Below are 21,646 nucleotides of genomic sequence, written 5' to 3' on the forward strand. Positions count from 1 at the left end.
AAATCAGTACGTATAAATTCTACAAAAAAAGTTGACCATGGTAACTCTCACAATCGATGGATTTTACCATACAGCGATACAGCTAAATAATGCAGATTTTACGTCATGAACTAGTGTTTTCTCCTTCACAGAAGATTTATGTTTAGATACGTGCTAAAAAGGTTTGAGAAAAAATAAAATTAGCAAGCTCTACTGTGTTGTTTATATGATAGCAACCGTTATAGCGTTCTGTGAAACACACTACATTATAATGGGTATAATTCATTTTCTCTTTAGCCTCGTCCGAACGGCTGGAGCTGCGTTGGTGGGGTTAATTGAAGATGTAGATTTGCATAATTGTGTTGATCTGTTAGGAATGTGGGTTGCAAATGGGAAGAGGGCATTTGATTTACGAGAGGGGCCGGGGGCGGCGAGGGCGGTTTGGAGAGGGCTGCATACCGCGACCCGGTTGATTTGATTTGTCGACGCCCGAGCCTGTTGGTACGGCGACCAAGGCCATCTTTACAACCCTCCGACACATAGACACGATCACATATGAAATATATGCGAACCGTCCTCACTGCCCGTTTCATTTGCCACCGGTACTACAACGCACCCCAATGCCGAGCACGGCTGCACCAAACTGAAACTGCATTCGGGTCTTTTTTTTTTGGGGGGGGGGAATCTGAGATAAATAAAAATGCAAACGATATATTTTTTGTGTTTTGTATGATTGATATCGTACAGTTTCTTCATAGGAATGAACAGCTCAATATGAAAAAATTAACAAATTAAATTAAACAAATTAGATGTAACGCGAAACGCTTAGGATCTCCTCTCGTTGAAAATTTGGCCTCACTGTAAAGCCTAGTACGCACTGGAATGCATTGTTTGGAATCTGTCGCAGACTCTCGGATACATGTCGCAGACTCTTTGCCCTGCAACATTGTCGCTGCGGAAATCGTGAAACCTATGCGGAAACCTAACAAAAAGTCACCACGTTGGTGACTTAGTGGTATATTCAAGGATCGAAATAAGCATGGGCACAATCTTCTTGTCGCACTGAGATTGGAAGGGGGAATGGGATTCCGAAATTTTATTAGGATGAGTCCAGTCGACTGCGAATGTCTCTTGGAAATGGTTGGACCACACATTTCGAAAAAGGAGATGAATTTTAGGGTGCCAGTTTATGCTACCAACAGGCTAGCAATCATTCCATTTCCTCCCAAGTGGAGGCTCTTATGCAAACCTCATGTGCAAGCCTAACTTCATATTTTTGGGCTAACAACCACAGTGTCTGCTTTTTTTTCTCCTGTCTTTGTAATCCTGTCAGGAAACGTCCTAACATTGCCCTATTTGTAAATCTTAGTCAATGTTGTGCGACATTGAGTAGAGAATCCTATTTATGATGGGATTCAAAAAATATTAAAACACATCATATTCAAGGCTCATTGTCGCGGAGCGTCCCGGAAGCAGGAAAATGTATCCGAGACAAAGCACCGCGGCAAAGAGTCCGAACAAAGAATCCCAACTACGCTTAAATAAAATACTATTTTGATTAAGGATATCTCCCTGTAGTCTGTAGGGCGATGACACCGTAATTTGGTCGTTACGGATCATTTTGGTTGGCCTAACCTTGCTTGGTTGGCCAACCAAACGCGTTTCTGAAATTTGCCATCTAAAACAGTACCTGACTAAAACTGTACTGACAAAATAAAGATATAGAACTGAAAATAATAAAAAAATATTGCACGCAGTAACGGCATCAACACAAACACGTCCAACAAAATAACAAATAAAACCCACAAAAACAAAACGACACCACAAAAACAGAAATTAAGCAGACTAGGATAAAGAGGAAGAAACGTATAAACTATCCAAACACTAAAGAACACAAACACATATGGAAAACTACAAAAAGCAAGGTAAAACATTGGCAATACCAACGTACCTGTTAAAAATGGCATATACGACATAAAACGCGAATGCGGAGACAAATATATCGGACACAAATAAAAGACAAGGACAAATAACATATAAGATCGTTTAAGGACAATGCCCGAAAGGCAAACTACACGACTCACCTCACACAAAACCATCACGAACCCTCAGCAATACAGACAAGCATGAAATTACCAGAAGGATGACAAATGAACATACTTGTAATCTTGGAATATACAAACATAACACATTTACCACTAAAAATAACTAATAACCACACAAATTAACAAGAGTTCCATGTACATCTTTTACACACACTAAACACTATACCAATTAAAAAGAAAAGTATACACCATCACAGAGACCGTCGAAACAATCGATTTAAAAATTTAAAAAAAAAAACCTACCAAAAGTACTAAAAAGCAAAGATAACGCCGACAGACATACCCCACATGTCTCGATTTAATAGATTTAATAAAAGAGATTTCACATCACAGAAATCAAATAGACACACTGAAGATGTTAACAAAAGTGTTTGAATGACCAATCCAGCGAGGATAGGCGGACAAAAATGATCACTAACGACTAATTGTCATGTACAATTATATTCATCTTTATAACATTTCATTAGGCTGTAAAAACCTGAGAGTGGTTGTTGGAGTTTAATATTTCATAAAAAAAACGTAAGCCAATCACAAGAGAGATCGCATCAATGACTAATTGCAATGATAAAATAAGCCTTTTTGAGCTTCCCCCTATTTTCCATTTACTCACGAAGAATGGGCGTCTAACTTGTTAAGTCGTTTTATTAAAGCAATGTTTCCAATAGAAACAACTCCCTTGAAAAGTCGTATTAATAATTTATTCGGCTGAAGAAATGAACATTTCTCTTTTTTGCCCCCTTTTCTTACCAGGGTAAAAGGCGAGCTACTTAATTTTATTAATGGGCAACTCAGTTATTTATTCGGTGGGCGGAGAACCTGAGACAATTGAATGGAGAGGCTGCATGATTTAAAAAGCACACCGACAAGTGATTTTGAATAATTTACCACGTTGGCGGTTTGCGGATAATCACACAAAAGACATCCAGGAGAAGATTAAACTATTCGTCTGTCCCCAGTTTGCAGATAATATATTAAAATGTAAATTAATAACTTCTTTCACTCATTTCCTCTTTTGTCATATTAAACAATAATTTTACTTGTGCCTTCTTTTTCTTTTTTAAAAATATAATCTGTTTACTTTCAGAGAAATGAAAAGTTCAAAACCTCTTCGATAATGACGAAAGGATGTTTGCTTGCCTACCTATTTATTTTTTTAATTACTTGCATAAATTGCTTTCTGTTTTTCTTCGCTAATAAATCTAACAATGGCCTAAAAATTGGTTTATGCATTTTTCATGGTATTTTATGGTATCGATGAGTTATTAACAGATTTATGGCTTTCAATCCTGCTTATATTACAATACAAATATACGAAAATCAAGAGGGCGCCAACGGTTTTATGTACATTTTATTAACCAAATGCATTTTTCTTTTTAATAAAATTTCACCAAGTTTAAATTAATAATAAAATTCTCCTTAAAATTTAAGCTGGTTTGTGAAGTTTTATGCCCGGAATTAAATTTGAAAGATGTTCGCCCGAGCTAAATGGGCATAAGACCAATGACACCAAGTGCACATTGCGCGGTCGTTGACGACAGGCAACATCTTTAGTCTAATTGCAGTCGGTATCGGCCTAGAATTCTGCTGATTAAACCGGTTCAACCGTTGTTACAACCTCTAAGTAAATCGAGGACCGCCTGCTGATTACTACTCTCCCCCCAAAGCCTCCGACAACCCCCGTCCTTTACTTCTCAACGTGCCGAAGGTAAGTGATTTGATTCCGTTGATTAATCAACAAGCATGGCGGTCGACTAATGATTCTGCCTAAATTGGGAATCGTGGAAAACGTTTGGCTAACAAATTTTCTTACATCAACCCCTTTTATCCTAGAGGTACTTTTTTCTTTTCTGCCCGTTCCCTTGGCATGCCACCGCTCATCGGCAAATGCCCGCACCCTTTTTCCATTTAGTTGCGTGTTGATGGAAAAGGTTCTAAAAACGGCCATTAGTCAACAAAAACACACGCACACTCATGTAAAACACCGTATTATTTTTAAAACTGTCCTCCTTTTTACTTTCCTCGGCTAAAGATATTTGATATATTTTTATGTTAGAACGAGGTACAATTTTTCAATAATTATGTATAAATACGACAGTGGGTTAAAAAATCGTAATTTTTAAAATAAATATTTCTATAGTGAACGACCTTGAACAATTTACGGGCTACTGAAATTACTTCAATACAATATACATATATAATAAAAATGTGGTGTTTAGTGGGCACTCTCCACACGACAGACAAATGACACATCTACACAGAAAACAAACACTTTGAGCCCTGAAGATGATCTTAATAAAGACGGAAACGTTGGCACGATAAAGAAAATGGTTTTCTAAAACCTCGTCACGCCAGACCGCATCTCACGATCTCCGAATAATCATATATAATAAAGTTTAACTCGAGCGGTTTTTAAAAGGTAAGGTACTAAAACTGATTTAAACTGCGAAAGTAGATTCGTTTCAAACCAAACATGCTCGCAGGTGTCCTTCCGAATCGTCACCTATCTCAGTAGTGAGGGCAGCATTTCCACCTTGATTCAGGGCAAAAATCCACTTTGATAACAGGTAGTGGAGGGTGAAAGAGTCGGAGAGGTGGATAGAGAGTCGACTGGGCTCATAAATGATGCACAAGAGAGGACCAATGAATACAGTATCAGCTAATCGCGCAGTCTGGACCGACCATTTACAACGAAAATTACCAAACATGGGACCCGTCATAGTGCCGCCTTCCCTCCGGCCATCATTTGCATTTTTACAATGTGATCGCACTCTCTTTTACATCACAATCTGGGCGGTAGTTAATTTGTTTTCACCCCTAAGCCTGCATCCGATCATCCCATTACACAGAACGAAGTTTTATTTACATTGGAAAAATTTCGCCGGAACGCGCTTTTACCTACTAATAACTTAGTATTGGTAAAAAATTTACTTCAACCCAATTTTAAAAAATACGAGTGAAATTACATTTCATGCAGTTTACTAAGTCCTTATTCATTATAAAGTTATGTATTTACCTGAAACCAGTCTCCACGATCGCTCTGAAACAAAAACAATATTATATCATTTGAAAACACAGTAAAGTTTAAATTATAAATTAAGAACAACAATCTGACCAGCATTATCAGAAATTTTACAAAAAGGCCATGTTTATTTGCTATTAAGCGATATCCGTATCTTCCGTCCGATTTTTCATATCGAATGGAATGGTAGAGAAAAGGATCAATTTTATAGGGAAAAATGTCAATCTAAGAAAAAAAAAAGGACGCAGAACAAAGGAGCCAGGTCGATCAAGATGGATAAAAAGTCAACAATTATAAAAGTTTTTTCAATTAATTAAGGTGTTTACTTGAGATAAAAAATTCAGTGTCACGAGCGGGATTCGAACCCACGATCTTCGGCTAGATACGCCGCTGCTCTACCACTTGAGCTATCGTAACCTCGAACCACTCAGACACCAACTTCCCATCATAACCCCACCTTTGAATTTTCCCTCCTTTTTGCCATTTTTCAAATGTCGAGTAATCTAGCGGATAATAATAAACGGACCACGAAAACTAGTGAATTTAAAAAGTTAAAATGAAGTATACTTCACTAAAGCTCTCCGTGGACATTTCATTTGTTGCCGATAATAGATTACACGACATTTGAAAAATCGTGACAATAACTTTTTCATTTCAACCAATACCTTACATGGAAGGATTAGTAATAAAATTGGTACTAATAAACTTACAGAAAAAGATTAATTAATATTCAGAATTAAGATTTCAAAAAAACTTTTTAAGCTCAAGTATACTTTATTATTTTTAAATATTAATTCTGAATATTAATTAATCTTTTTGGGTAAGTTTATTAGTACCAATTTTATTACTAATACTTCCATGTAAGGTATTGGTTGAAATGAAAAAATGTCACAAGCGGGATTCGAACCCACGACCTTCGGCTCAATACGCCGCTGCTCTAACCACTTGAGCTATCGTGATCAAGTGGCTAGAGCAGCGGCGTATTGAGTCGAAGGTCGTGGGTTCGAATCCCGCTCGTGACAATAACTTTTCATTTCAACCAAAACCGTACACAAAATGATTAATTAATTGAAAGAAGTAATTTGGCAATCAGGCCACTAAATATAATGGATCTAATTCTTAACGTTTTTCATTATGTGTTCTACATACGGAATCCTGTTTTTGGAATATTTTTTTTAGAAAAACAAGCAAAAGGAGCAATTGAAGTCTTAGATTCTACGAGCAATTACGTAAAATTTCGCTTATTTATAAATCTATTTTTCTATGAGTTCTTCACCTCTCATCGAAACATTGTTACCAGTAATCTTGTTGGTTAGATTTGATATTATTTTTTATAGAAGTATTTCTAGAGAGAACAGGAGAGCTGACAGATAATATGTTGTAATCGGATTTTGAATTAAATTAATATACAATTTATCATAATTTCGTCAAGAAATAATATACATTGTTAAGCTGTTGGAAAATTATTAATTAATAACTACGAAGCACGTATAGTAAATATTGCGTAGGTGGAACGATTATAAAGACAGTACTGTGCTGAGTAAACAGACTCAAGCAAAAACACACTGGCACAAGATAGTTGTAGAACAAATAGAAATATTTAATATTAAAGCATGCCAGTTAAATATTCATATCAGGTTTGATTTAAATTTAATATATCTACTTCCAAATTCTCTCAGTTATTAAAGGTAGTGAGAAGGGCCAAATAATTACTGTAGTCGGGTGATAATGGCCTGAGGCCTGAGGATGAGAGCATCCACGTAAGGCTCCCACGTAGCAGCACTTCATCTTCAAATGTCTCAGATTCTTTTAGGCGAGAATTAGCGGACGATGCGGGAAGTAGCGAGTGTTTTGAAAGATGACCGCCATATCTTTGAAATATGGACAACGCCCGAAAAATTGTAATCCGCTCCCAAGAGGGTGGCGGCCCGAGCCTGTAATTGATACAAATCGATGGGAGGTGGCCACCCAGGGGCAGTTTAATCAAATAAAGGATCACGCGATCCACCCTTTCTATCACCGGTACGGTCCTGAACGGCTTCGAACGGGGTAAACAAACTGCAACCCCCTTTGGCCAGAATAGACTCGACCCAAGACCCTAACTAAAAAATTCGAGGAATGCAGTTCCATCCAAGTTGACCTCTGTTCCACAATGGGACGAACTCAAAGGCCCTTTCTATCTGGATGTCACGTACTATCATCGTGTTATATTTGGTTTTAAACAACCAAAACCATCAACTAAATAAAAATAAATACCACAAAAATAAAAGATCGATGTGGGGAATCTGAATACAGGAATTGCCATAATAATAGACATGTGTAAAATGAAGCATATCTTAACGAAAGCTCTCGTGGCCATTTCATTTGTCGCCGAGAATCGAATAGATTACACGACATTTGAAGTATGGCAAAAAGGAGGGAAAATTAGTAAGGTTGGGTTGAGATATGGGAGGTTTGTGTCCCAGTGGATCGAAGTCGGGGGTTCGAATCCCGCTCGTGGCACTGACTTTTCTATCTCAACCAATATCTTACATAAAGATTAATTAATTGAAAAAAGACCACGAACTGTAATGAATTGGATACTAATGTGATAGGTCTGTCGGGTATCTACATTCCGCCATTGACCAGCCCGTTCGCAGCATATAAATACGTTTATGCAAAGACATAAAAGCCACCTGTTGAGGTTATTCAATATATAACCATATGCTTATATTGATTTTGGATATTCAAGGAGATTATCTTTATAATCACAATTGGGCTTTAATATTTTCGGTAAATTGTTAAACAGACTACGTTGAATTCTGCGCTAGTCGTTCACACTCTCCTAAAATATATTTCACTGCCACAGTCTGCACGAATATTGGACACTTGGGTCTGTTGCTGATGAAGAAGTGCCCGAGTGTGGCCTATTATCCTTAAAAGTTTTAAAATAATTCAGTATCCCTTTTTTATCTTCCTCAAGGTTTCACTGTTGGCAAATGCCTTGACATACTTAACAATGTTCTGTACCATTTCACATTTTATTTTAAGAAAAAAAAGGAAAATGAATAAAAAAAAATAAATTATGCTTATTCATGTTCTGCATCATTACTGGGAAAAATGGGTGGGACTCGACAGTACCAATACCATCCATTTGGCAACGTTTTGGTTCAGCTGATTCAATTCTTGGTAATTATAGCCTTCCAGTCAAGCGTCTATCTGGATTTATCGATCATTGATCATGATTAAACGGACGGTAAGGTTGAATTATTCGAGAGTTTAATGCATCATTCGTATGCTACAACTGGCTGATTATCGACCCTAATAGTGGCTTCAAATTCCACCACGAGCATCTGTATTATAAAACTAAATGTCTGAATTATATAGAGAAGATAAGATGATTTGAGGAGATGCAAAACTGCGGATAATCGTCTGGATAATTTACAAATGATTATCTATTGCAGGTTATCATTAATTGTAAAATATTCGTATATGTATGAAGTATTTGATGCAATTTTGTTTGTGGATTTATTTTACTTTCAGCTTGCGCAGATGGCACAGCTCCATTCCAAGATTACACATTATTTTCAATATTCATAACATACCTCGATAAATAAACCAATATTGCACAAAACAAGGCTTGTATATAGTTTGCGTGTTAAATGTAAAATTTGCCAAAATAGGATAATTCAATGCCTTGTCTCCTTCCCATGTACAAAAACCCAATGTCTCACCCATATTGCTGATCGTTGGAAAAATCGTTAAAAAAATGACTTGTATTTTGAGAATTTTTTTAATACAACAGGGCAACATGTTATTTAATTTTTAAAATAAACTCTCGTAGAAAATTCACATTGTTTTAATGTGGAAATTTAATACTGCCGGCAACAAACAAAATATTTTACATTCTCCGATTTTTTATTGACAGGGGTGGTTTTCATTCATAGGTCCATTTAATAAAGAACATCTGTTTTCCAAAAATAATATTAACTGCAATTATTTAACGATTGAATACTGCGACTGATCAACAATAAAATATCCTTCGAAATACTGCGTAATTAACGTTGGATAATTTTAAAAACCTAACCTTCCCTGGAAGTCAGGTTGGTTGTACACTCAAATTACGCTCCTGAAAAAATAACATATTTTACGGTAATTGTAACGATTAAAAGAAAAAGGCATCGTGGTGGGCCGGATCGGCAGATATATCGCGTATCAAGAGCAGTCGATAGGAGGCCCACGGAGGACCTAACTCGTGGCAAAAGGGTTATCCTCACACGATTATGATAGGACGTGCGAGATAGACACACGGATACTTACTTTTGAGCCGAAATTTGCGTACGTGTCCGGCATGCAGAGAAACTTACTAGATGTGTTTTACCTAATTGGGTGCAAATCGTTGGCTCTGTAAAGAGAGTGTGTAGGAATGCCTCTCGATCAATTGCGCTAGGGCCCAACAGCGCGTATCGGAGTGTCATGTTCTGATTCTTGGACAGACTTGTTTTAATGTACAAATTAATTTCACTAATTTTCTATTTTATCTCAACTAAAAACCTTAATTAATTGTAAGATATTAATTGGTCAAGCGGACCACGAAATTAGTGAATTTAATAAGTTTGAAATGAAGTATACCTTCACCAAAGGTCACCATGGACATTTCACTTGTCGCCCAGAATTAAATAGATTACACGACATTTGAAAAATGGCAAAAAGGAGGGAAAATTCAAAAGGTGGGGTTGAGATGGGAAGTTAGTGTCCGAGTGGATCGAGGTCATGAAAGCTCAAGTCGTAGAGCAGCGGCGTATCTAGCCGAAGAGCGTAGGTTCGAATCCCGCTCGTGCCATTGAATTTTTTATCTCAACTAAAAACCTTAATTAATTGTACTCCATATTAATGATTATTAGTAGTATAGTATCCCTAGAGAATGATAATAGTGATGGTATTTAGAATCGTAAATGTGTGTTGTGAGGAATATCGACCCCAACACTTTGTGTAAATGGTAATGCATATGTAATGTGTATGTATATAACAACCGAGCAAGCTGTTGACAGTACCCGGAGCATAACCGCGGTGGCTGAATGGATAAGACCTCGGACTGCCAGCACCCCAGGAGGGCGATACTCGAGACCTGACGGTAATTTCTTGTAAATTACGAAAGCTTTAATTGCCGGTGGACTGCGAGAAGCGATAGGCTCAACACTACATGTGTGCGGATGTGCACATACCTGTACAGATTTGAGCTTATGTACATTCAAAATGAAAAAAAAAACCATCCAAATAATACGATAATGTTGCTCGTAAACGGACTATTTAATTTTAAGCTTACGATAACGTTTTTAGTTTAATAAAGGTCACACATAATATTTAAATGTTCAATTGAAATAAAAACCTATAAAACCCAAGACTTTGGTAAGTTTCGTTTGTAATCTAGATACTTCAGAGTTTACCATGGTTTCTCTTTATCCCCTTTATTCTAGGGTGACAAAGGTTTGAAAGAAAGCACCAACCCTGATGTTCAAAATGTTTAATTGGATAAGGTTGATTTTCAAAACTTGTAGGTAGTATAAATAAAACATAACGACCGAATATTCAACGTCTACATTTGAAATAAAAGAGTTGTTTAGCTTAATTTATTAGGACACATAGATGTTTTAAAAATTGACAATAACTATTGTGTGTAAGAGAATCCATCTATTAATGGCCCATCATTTTATTTACCCACGTCAGACCTGTTTTAAGTCCATCACGTCACAGCCCCATGATAAAACACCTAATGCAGCAATTAATTATCATATATGGAGGAATAGAACTTGTCTTAATCACCTTGTTTGACTAATGAGGCGATACGTCATCAGGTTGTACAAACAAGCTGGAGCGTACCCATTGTACTGGTGGTTGTACTAAGGATTGAGCTGGCTAACAAAGGCCTCAACAACAAACCCCCGTCGTTTTGATAGATAAATACGCCTGTTAGCTTTCAGTGCTCACGAAAACTCGTTGATCGATATCCAAAGGGGATGTAAGCAGCAAAAAAGATACCAATAATAAATCATAACGATATGATTGAAATAAAATGGTAAATCACTATATACTGGAACTATCCGTGTTTATCTTTATCGTACCTTTAAAAGGAACCTAATGTGTAGTCTGACATTTCATATATAAAACTACAACATAACAAATTAAAACGATAATTATTAAAAATACGTCAATAAATTATAATGTGTAAAGAATGCCATCTTTACAATGCATTTTACTTACTATCGGAGTCTATGGACGTGAAATCACCGGTTTTAATGAAATCTTTATTATAGCGACTTAGAGAAGTGATTAAAATTGTTTTACGCAAAAAACAAATATTACCTTTGTCTTATGAACATTAAAAATCACCCGCATACAAATTTTTGAGGTGGGACACCTTGACAACACTCCTGGACGTCTCAAAAGTTATTGCTAAAATAAGTGCTGTAACTAGATACCTTTTCGACATGTTTATGTGTTGTTTACATTAGGGGGTATTCACGATGTTTGTAAGATGTTAACTTACACTGTGCTAACGCGAATAGAGAAATGTCCAGCAAGATCGTGAAAGCCCCCTTCTTTTCTTAGCATGTTAATTTTTCCGCAATGCTGCACGTGGCGATTGTAGAACCATAAATAAAGGTCTTCAACAAAGACCCGTCTTTAACAGTCCTTGAAGGCTTGTTGATGTTTGTTTTGGTTTTCTTTTGTATTAAATTTTAAGATGCCAAAAGTTAATAAAAAAGGAAAATTAACCAACTCTTGAATTAAAAATGCTATCTATGCACTCGAAAAGTACTAACAAATGACATGCTTCAATTCCTGCCGACATACCTAACTTCTATCCATACGTCGAACAGCCTACAGCTTTATAGGATAAGGGATGTATCTATTATAAATGACAGTGTAAGGACAGGTCAGCAATTAACAAAAGAAATGTATTGTTCTGTTTTAATTAATGCGTATTTAAGAATAAAAATACAAGTAAACAAAAAAACAGCTGTTAAATTCATGGCTGCCATGTTGGTTACCTACGCCCTAACGGATAGTAATGTGACTAATTTTCGTCCTAACATCCAACATTGGCCCTGGCCTGTTAGATCGAGCAATGTTAACTAGTCAATTCTTACAAATCTACGTAATCATTTTTTTCGATCCAATACGACCTAACAGAGTTAACATGGTTAACACAAAGATCGTGAATACCCCTATTGTCTACTGATATTACTATGTAGCTAATTGCGCTAAGAGCAGATTGAAACAACACACATAATGGCAAAAAATATATTTATTTTGAATGATTAAGTAACATGCATTCATTATAACGTATAAAAAAATATCTCCACATATTGAAAATTTAATCCTTCATTTTGACTTACATGATTTTTATGGACATTTTTGTGATAAACTGTTGCTTCATAGGACTTCCACACTCTGCTAATAACAATATATTATTCGGAAAACCTCAGCGATTATGGGAAATCAATTTACCCACAGTTAATTCTTTTTTAGCTTCTCTTCCTCTTCTCTATACTCTCTTTTCTTTCTTCTACATTGATATAAATTGATGGTTATAACTTAACCAGGAAACCAGTACAAGCCACTTAAAGTTTCTAAATCAGATTTTTTCGGCCGAGACGAAGATTTATGTAAATTAAGATAATTTAATTATGTCCGTGCTGTTGAAGAAAAGCCTTGATTTGTTTAATGTTTTAATTTCGCCTAATGACTTATTCATTGCCATAAAAACAGAGCATTTTATCAACGTCTATAATCAGATTAGGATAATCATCACTTAGCAAAAACCGAACGATTTAATTCCCCGATTTGTAAAAGTATAATCTTTGGGGAAACCGATTATTTTTTATTTAAATAATTAACCATAACGGTTTTTAAGAATAGGATTTTCTGTTTTATGTGTTTACATTTCTTTAGGTTGGAAAATATCCCGAGTAAAGGTGATATTTTAGAATCTCCTGACTAAATTATCATTATAATCCAACACAGAATTTGTGTTTTGGAATAACTATATAGAATAATATATCTCTCTTATATCATTAAGAGTGGTTTTATTATGTTTTAAGTAAATGTCAACATGAACCTAGTTATATTTACAGGGTAAACAGACGTCAATTTTGCAGAAGGTTATCCAACATGTCAAATTAGCCTAAAAAGTCCCTATCGTCCAAAATCAATCTCTCAATTATATTCGAGATATTTATATTTTCCTGCTACGTCAACCTTTGGCAACTTTTTTTTCATAAAGCCCCAATAGCTTATAAAACGTACTCACGTAAATTTAATTACATCAATAAAAAACATTAAAACCCCTATGAGATTCATTTGAATTCTATTATAACCTTATTCAGCAAACAAAATGCAAAATCAGCTAGAAAACAGTTTTTACCAGTTTCCAAAGAGTATCTCTCGGTTCGAAACAGTGACAGATTCTAGGGAAAAGTTGCCCATCATTAGCTTTAAACGCAATATGTACTATTTCTCAAAGCTCAGTTATGACAAGGGTAAAACTAATATTTATTTGCTGAAAATTGGATTTTTCGGATACAAATGGTTTTAAAAATTACTTATTAAATTTTGAATTTAATTTTTTTGAAATGTTGAACATAAAAAAAGCTTCTAAAAAGGAACGAAGTCGGGCTTACATTCTTTAAGAAGATGGACATTTTGAACATGTAATTTAATTTTTAAGTTTTTTTTATGTTACATTTTGTACTAAAGAGCTCGTTGGTTGGGGCCACTTTCTGTTAACGCCATGTCTGTCAGTTTTTACAGAACCAATAAAATGTTACTTAAACTTTAGACAAGAAATTTGGAAACTAGTTAAGTTAATTTGTATTTTGTTTAATTCAGTTTAAAATAGGAAACAAATGAATTTGACATGTACGTTAACACACCCTGTATAGCTTATACATTAAACATAACATTAAAAGCTTATTTTATGGTTTAGGTATATTTTTTCGAAACAGTGACGCTTGACGAATGATTTTTTTTGTCCAGTATATTTCAAGCTTTCTAAGTATATATTTTAATGTGAGTGGAGGGCATTATATACATTTTTGTCTGATCTTCAGCTACAAAGATTTTGTTTGGTTAATGCAGCTTGTCCATCTAAGGAAAATTAACTGAGATTGAGGTAGTTGTTTGTTTATTTTTCCATTATAGCGGATATTTGGAAGAAATATGCTTTTTTGCGATAAATATTCAGATGAAGGGCCTGAATTTTTTTCTTTTCAAAATGAGATGTATGCCAATTGCTATCCTCATGAGTAGGCGGTATGATTTTTTTCTCCTGGACACTGCCCGAGAACGATTAATCATTCGATTGTAACGAGACGGCCGGCAATCAATGCAGACGGAAGTGAGTTATAGGGGGCCCGTTAGACAATACCATCGGGATTTATACCAACACGTTCCAAGCATTCCCACCATCGGAGACCGTTGGAAAAGCCAGGGTCGCTTTGTCCACCTGCCCGGCGGCGCTGTTTCACCTCATCCCCGTCCTCCGGAGGTATTTCAAACCATCCCTCATATCCCGCCCCGATCCCGCACGGCTACCATTAACAATTAATGTACACTGGACGGATTTTACATACAAACAAAAAAAAGGAGTCCCGTTATAAATTAACGCTTAAAGGATGGCGGTGACATTTCCTAATGCGGTGTAGCCGTGGACAAAAACGTATCAGCCAAAAAATAAAAACATTCTCGACTACTTCTTTACCGTGTGAATTTTCTTTATTTAAAGAACAAGCTAAAACATATTTTTTATTGTACTGGGAATAAAGGAAGTGTCTGTCCAGCGTGCATCCCAGTAAAAAATATGATTTAATTAAAAGAAGAGTTAGAATTTATTCAAACCTCACGATATAATTTACTAACCTACAAATACCCCATGGGTGAATCCTGCATCTACTCGAGTTTTGTTTTTGCCTAATGTTGACTTTGACAACAAACAGAGATTAAGCGAGCCTCATATAATTAACATCTAAAATGTGCTATCTACTGGCAGTCAACACGTAAACAAACATCCCTGTTATGGACATACTAGAACATGATGTTTAGTGGTTAAATTAACACTAATTCTATCCCAGGAGCAAAACCTGAGTTCATTATCGTTAAAATGTCCAAACAGATGTTTTAAAATTAAAATGTAACATACAAACACATATTTAGCGATCATAACTGACTATATTAATTATTCAATTAATTATTCTTTTCAGCTAACGTTTTGGTCGAGATGAAAAAGTATGTCACAAGCGCGATTCGAACCCACGACCTTGTGTTCAAAACGCCGCTGCTCTAACCATTTGAGCTATCGTGACATAAATTGTTAGCACAGCGGGTATTGAGAGGAAGGTTGCATTAAAAAGCATATTATTTTACCTGCATTTATGATAGAAAGATGTTTTAACATTTAAATATTATTTAATTTAAAATCTAAATAAACTGTTTATTTGGAGAGAGAACCTGACTATAAAACTTGAAACAAGTAAGAATTTCCGATCCGGGAAAAAACCGAAGTTTTGAGGTATATTGATATAATAGGTGCATGATAATGATATGTTGTGGTAGCTAGAACGTCCCTTTGTCAGTTTAGTGTTTTTTGAAGTGTTTTTTGGTGAGGTGAGCTCAATTGGATAAATATTTTGACGATTCGACAAGTCTCCTGAGTGTTAGTTTGTAGCTCGGATTCCCTATTGGGAAGTGTGGGGCTGAATCTCCCTAAAAACCTGGTTTCAGGTTTGGCTAAGATTTATTTATTTTGTTTTTCTCTTTTACCTGGCTTAGATGAATTTTGTTAAAAAGAATAAATTTGCCACGCTGAAATCAGAATTTAAAACCTTTAGGTCAAAACATTAATTTTAAATGCACGTTTCTAATTACATACTGCTATAAAATAATTAAAAATAATTATTCAACATAGAAAATTTTATTAATGGTTTGAAGTTGAGTAAGGTTTAATATTAATAATTCAGCCGATGGTTCTATAACTTTGCCTCATTCTCATTTATAAAGTTCACACTGTGCCAATTCACGTTGTCATTTACCAACTCCAATACATAAATTTACATTTTTGTTGTCGGTTATAATTAGAAAAGACTAAAACTGAAAAGACCGATTCCCAATGGACCAATTCGTCAGTACACGTGAGGTTTAAATTTGTTACACGGCCTGTAGGTCTTCCGTAGAAATTTTTCGCATCGCGTCAATATCTCATATTTCATTTTTCTGTCGGTCTAAACTATGGGGTAATTATCTTCCTAGTAATGAGGTGTTGAGTCGTAGATTAGTCGCAGTTGTTTTTACAGTCTCGACCACTTGTTGATGCCAGCCTTCTTTATGTTGGAAGAGATGTTTTTCTCCCTACTCAGCTTCAACTACCAATTAATTAAAGACTGCCGCGAAACGTGGGAGAACTCGGATGGCATCGATTTTTCCCTCGGGGCGAGACAAAGAAATAGGTACGTATTTCAATTAAGGCATCACTACTGCAATTAGCTTACGCCTGTGCTCAACAGCTTACATGCAGTTAACGTTTTAAGAAAAAACACAACAAAGAATGTTCTATGTCTGCAAATCATCGATAATATTAGATCTAACACAATGTAAATCAATAACGTGAAAAACATTAATTTTCAGCAATTTTGTTAAATTTGTGAAATTAGTAAGAAATATTTTTCCCTCGTCTTCTTGAAAATGGACGCTACATAATCTGCTGCTGCTAGAAAAACAGCTGTGTCAATAACACATCACTCACACTAAAATAATTGAAACAATCGTTTTTCACTGGGTAAAATTTAGAAAAAAAATGTATAAAATATAAGACTGACCATGAACTGTAGTGGGTATAAAATATATTCTGTCAGACGGTGTATTTACGATTGCTGTTGCTCTGAATAATTTAATTGTTATGCGTTAAATACCATCTTAGTCATTCACATATTTCTAATAAGATTTTAAATTGAGTATTTTGACGCGATTTGATATCAATAAATTTATTATGTGGAAATTGTTTTTGTTAATTGTTTTTGTTGTTTCATTTTCGATATTTAGGAGTTGCATGATTTTTTTAACATCAAAAATTATTTGTCATTAGGTTGTATGATGATAAGGTGTAAGATTAAACTTCTACCGATTTCTAATGAGTATTTAGAAGTATGTGTTCTGGTCCTTGTAAGTATTTAAGTGTTCTCTACCTACTTTATTTTTTATACTGGGTGTTGGTGTGCGAGTCGGCAAACCCATGCAGAACCGCATCGGTCGGTTATAGGGTTCGTCTTCATTTGCGGGAGAATATGCCTGCCATAATTACGTCATTATTTATTGATATGGAAGCATAGTTTGACGAGGTAATTTTAGACTAGAACTACCGACATCTGAAACAATGAACTTGTATTTATTAAGCAGTTGTATATTTTTTGACTTATTGTTTAAAAAGATAATTCTCTTGGGTAGATTATTTTTTGGTTTTGTAATTCTATTTGGGCCCATAATTGAGAACTGCATGAAAAATGAATTTTGAACACACAGTTTTTCCTCACTAACCTTTAATCCTCATTGGCGTGTTGACCTTTTGCTTTTCGAAGTTGGGTTTCCCAATTCTTTTTTTTTATTGTAAAATAATTAATAAAAATAGTCAAAAAATATTTTTTGAGAGTACAGGAAATTAGTTCATACGCGCCTACCAGTCTATTGTCTAAGATTTTACAAAGCGTAGGTACAATTGTTCTGCTTGTGTAACGCATTACTACTAATTTTGGCTTTCGAAGTTGCCACTCGAAATTGCTCGAGCTGAAGTAAGTACTGCTCATTGCTATCTCAAATTGTCGGGACTAACTCTTTATAAACCACATTTAATGCTTTAAAGATAAATTTAAAGATAATTTACAATGTAGAGAAGCTAAGCAATAAACTTAGTGTTTAGAGGTTTCTTGAAAGTTTTAAATTCAATTATATTAAACTGATATTAACAAACCAAGAAGAGGGAGTTTAAATTGATATATGTGTTCATAAACAAGAGAATTCCAATGAAAAAAGTAGATTCCTGTGGGTTTTCAGCGTAAATAGGGCCGAGTCGTTATTTATACGGGAACCGCAATGTCCATCCTTTTCATGTTTCATCGCAGCCCTTGTATTTAACCACTCCACCATTACCTAATTAACGGGTTGTCCGAGAACTCCTCTCATAGGGCCGTCGATCACCCCCTCCTCAACTTTATAACCCTATCCGTTTAATCCGAGGGTATTATCAGAAATACTTGGCCGATTCAATTCTTCCCCTCGCCACCTTGTTATAAACAGCTTTCACCCCTTTCCGCCCTGCCCCCTTATTGGAGCGAAACCCTTCTTGTATTGAATTAGTTCTTGGCACGACCCCTCTTGGAAAATTAACCTCTTAATTGAAGTCTTTTGGCATTGATAACAAGTTTCAGCCGATTTTTTTGTTTTAATTAATACATCACCAATTCCCCAATTTAGTATTCAGAAGTGCTATAAGCGGATTATCTAAATAAAAATAATATATACTGAAACGGCACTGGGACACGTGTTGGTTCCGTCTTCATTCGCTGGAGAAAGCAGACCCAACATGTGACGCAATGTCGATTCAGCATAGTTTATTTTTTATTTTAGTACCGTTCCCTTTTGAATGTGAAATTAGGGTATTGGTTACGTAAAAAATATCCCCAAAAAATATGTTGAACTTTTGACCTCCTATTTTTAGGAAAGACTGTTCCAAGTAAAACTACAAGACGAATACTCTGAAGTGTTTGAAATCAAGTCTGGAGTACTACAAGATCCTAGGCCCCGTTCTGTACATGCATACAGTGAGCTACTACTGATGGAAAACATAAGCGTCGCAACATTTATCCTTGTCAGTCAAAAAATGTATCCTTGTCCCCTCGAACCGACTTTAAATGGCAGTGAACAATATCCATGAATGGACCAGAAATTCGAACATGTAAATTTCACAAATCGAAAGTGAAAAACCAAACGTCTTCAATGGTCAAATAAATAGATCCTTCCCAGAATTCAGTTAAATATTTAGACATGACAATAGATAAAGTATTAAATTGGAAAGCACACAGCAAAAAGAAAAGGAAAGAACTTGATTTCAAATATCATCAACTTTATTGGTTGTTGGGAGCGAATTTCGAATTTATTTAATTTAATCTCGCACATCGACACGGAGATTACACGATATTCTTATAAGCACTACCTTCGTCTTCAAAGTCACCCAATCACCTAGGCCAGCCGCCTCCTACGTAATCAGCACATCGTAAGACGACTGAAAAGGACTAAGCCATTTGAATTAGATTACTCCTGCAGAAACATTCTGTAGAAACTCAACTAGATAAACTGTAACACTAAGAATCAATCAATAAACTCGCTGAAAGTGTATTCTAAATTATTTATTGTAAAATTAATAGCTGGTCCCCGGATTGATCAGTTTTAATAAATACGTATATTAATAAAAAATTTATTCATATTAATAATTTTCAAGTTAGCCGACAGGCCGGAAATTGGGGATGCTCTCCATGCATGAAAAGGTCAAAAGAAGATATTCACTTCATTGCGAACTGTCCGATTCTGTCAGAATTCAGAGTTATGTATCTCGGTAAAATTAAATTGAACAGGAACGAAAATGCTAAATGGAAGTTAGAAAGCCCTTTACATCAATGCTTCTTAAGCAGTCAAATACCGCCAATTTTTGATTAATTAGTTTATTCATCAACAATTAATTGGATTAATTGTTTTATTTTTCTGTTTTTTTGTTTACTATTGTTTATTTCTCTGGTCCTGCAGATAGAATAATCCACCTATACGTTTATTTTTTCTGTAAATAAACACATTTAATTTAAATTAATTTAATTATTTTTCGAAAGTTTTAAAAATTTAATCCAATCAGCTATGTCCAATAAAAAAATTTAAGGTAAAAAAGAAAGGGAATAATAAGGACTCAGCATGCTCAGCTTTTTCGAAGAAATAAATTGATGATCTAAATGTAATGCTGCTAAATAATGAAAATCATTTTGTTATGCCATGGGAATGTGGATTTGCATTTCACAAATTGGCTATGACGAGTATTTTATAAGATATCTGTTTTGACTTTACTTTTTAAAGGTATGCGCCCATCTAAAGGGCGGATTTCTAACTTTATAAAGAAGAGCCTCATCCAATCTTCCTTTGATGTCCCAATTCCCTTTGGTAGCCAAGAAGTGTATTGCCGGTTCTACATTGCTAACGATAAACTGATTTGCAGAATCCAATACAATAAATTCCCAGGACGCCCTCGGTCCGAGTTACAAATGCGATAAGGTATGGATGTCGATTTATTCCCCTTTTAAAAAATTCTGAACCCGTCCGAGGAACGACCGCTCGTTATATAATATAAATCGAAATCTTTTCGTCACTTTCCTACAAGGATGTTTTTATTTTTATTGGAGAGGAAAGGTTTTAAATAAATTTTGCAATTCTATCTGATGTATTATAAAATTTCTCCTTTCAAAACAAAATAGTAAATAAAAAGCTGAGTGGAAATTGAATCCAGGGCATGAATCTATTTACACGACCGTTAATTGGTTTAATTATTTGTTATGAATGTTTCATCTTAATTAACGATACAAATGCCAAGGTCTCTATAATTGTTTGCGTTTTTGAGATAGAATGTGCGTATGCGTGTTAGCACGTGTGTACGCTTCAGAAAATCAATATCGTCAGGTATAAAATATAAAGCAAAGTGTACATAAACACCAAGAGATCTGATTAAGTTCTCTCGCTACCTCATAAACATTAAAAAGATTTGTATTTATGAAAATTCAATCTTGCTGTACAAAATGTAAGAATTTATATTGAGGCTTTATTTAATTTCTGTTCGAATTAAATGAATGCTGAATGTAAAGTAATATCTGAATTAATTATTATATTATTTAGTATAATTGGAATTTTCTTATTTTTATTAAACTCGATACCTTTAATTTTCCAATTTTAACTATAATTATCCGGGCAATGATAATAGACATAAGAACACACATATTTTTCGGAGACTATTGAATTCAAGCAAAGTAGGCAAGGTATAATTAATCACATTAACCAACTTCATGAACAATTAATCAATTTAATTTAGGTAATTCTAGATATAAATTTTATAATTTTATAATTAATAAATTAATTATAAGTTTTAGTACCGGTATAGGTTTTTTTTTTAAGGGTATAGTATTTATTTTTATACTATCAATAAAATTACTGACATGTACAAATTGAGAAAAACTAAACTAAATCTAGAATTAAAAGGTTATTTGATTTTTTAATGTAAATTTTGACGCCAGCATAAAACGTTGCGTATATAAATTTTATCAGCATATTACATTGTTAGAAGAAAAAAAGCTCTAAATCAACCTGTGTGACATTTTATGTTTATCGCAACCAAAAAGGTTAAACCAGTGTAAAAAGTTTTTCCGCTCGTTTCATAAAACGACTCGAAAATTCTTTAGTTTTTCCACTTCCTGATCGGTGACTTCGT

At 34.9% G+C, this 21,646-nt stretch overlaps 1 protein-coding gene across 1 annotated transcript in view; it reads right to left on the reverse strand.

The window, feature by feature from the left end:
• Positions 1–21,646, reverse strand: part of LOC106667948 (irregular chiasm C-roughest protein-like) — a 278,000-nt gene that overhangs the window by 199,804 nt on the left and 56,550 nt on the right. The window contains exon 3 of the mRNA XM_014396265.2: positions 5,098–5,121. The gene's annotated coding sequence lies outside the window, so the exon portion shown is untranslated. The remainder of the gene's footprint in view (positions 1–5,097; positions 5,122–21,646) is intronic.

This window comes from Cimex lectularius, unplaced genomic scaffold (assembly GCF_000648675.2).
Source record: "Cimex lectularius strain Harlan isolate CLEC.00 unplaced genomic scaffold, Clec_2.1 scaffold42, whole genome shotgun sequence".
Lineage (NCBI taxonomy): Eukaryota > Metazoa > Arthropoda > Insecta > Hemiptera > Cimicidae > Cimex > Cimex lectularius.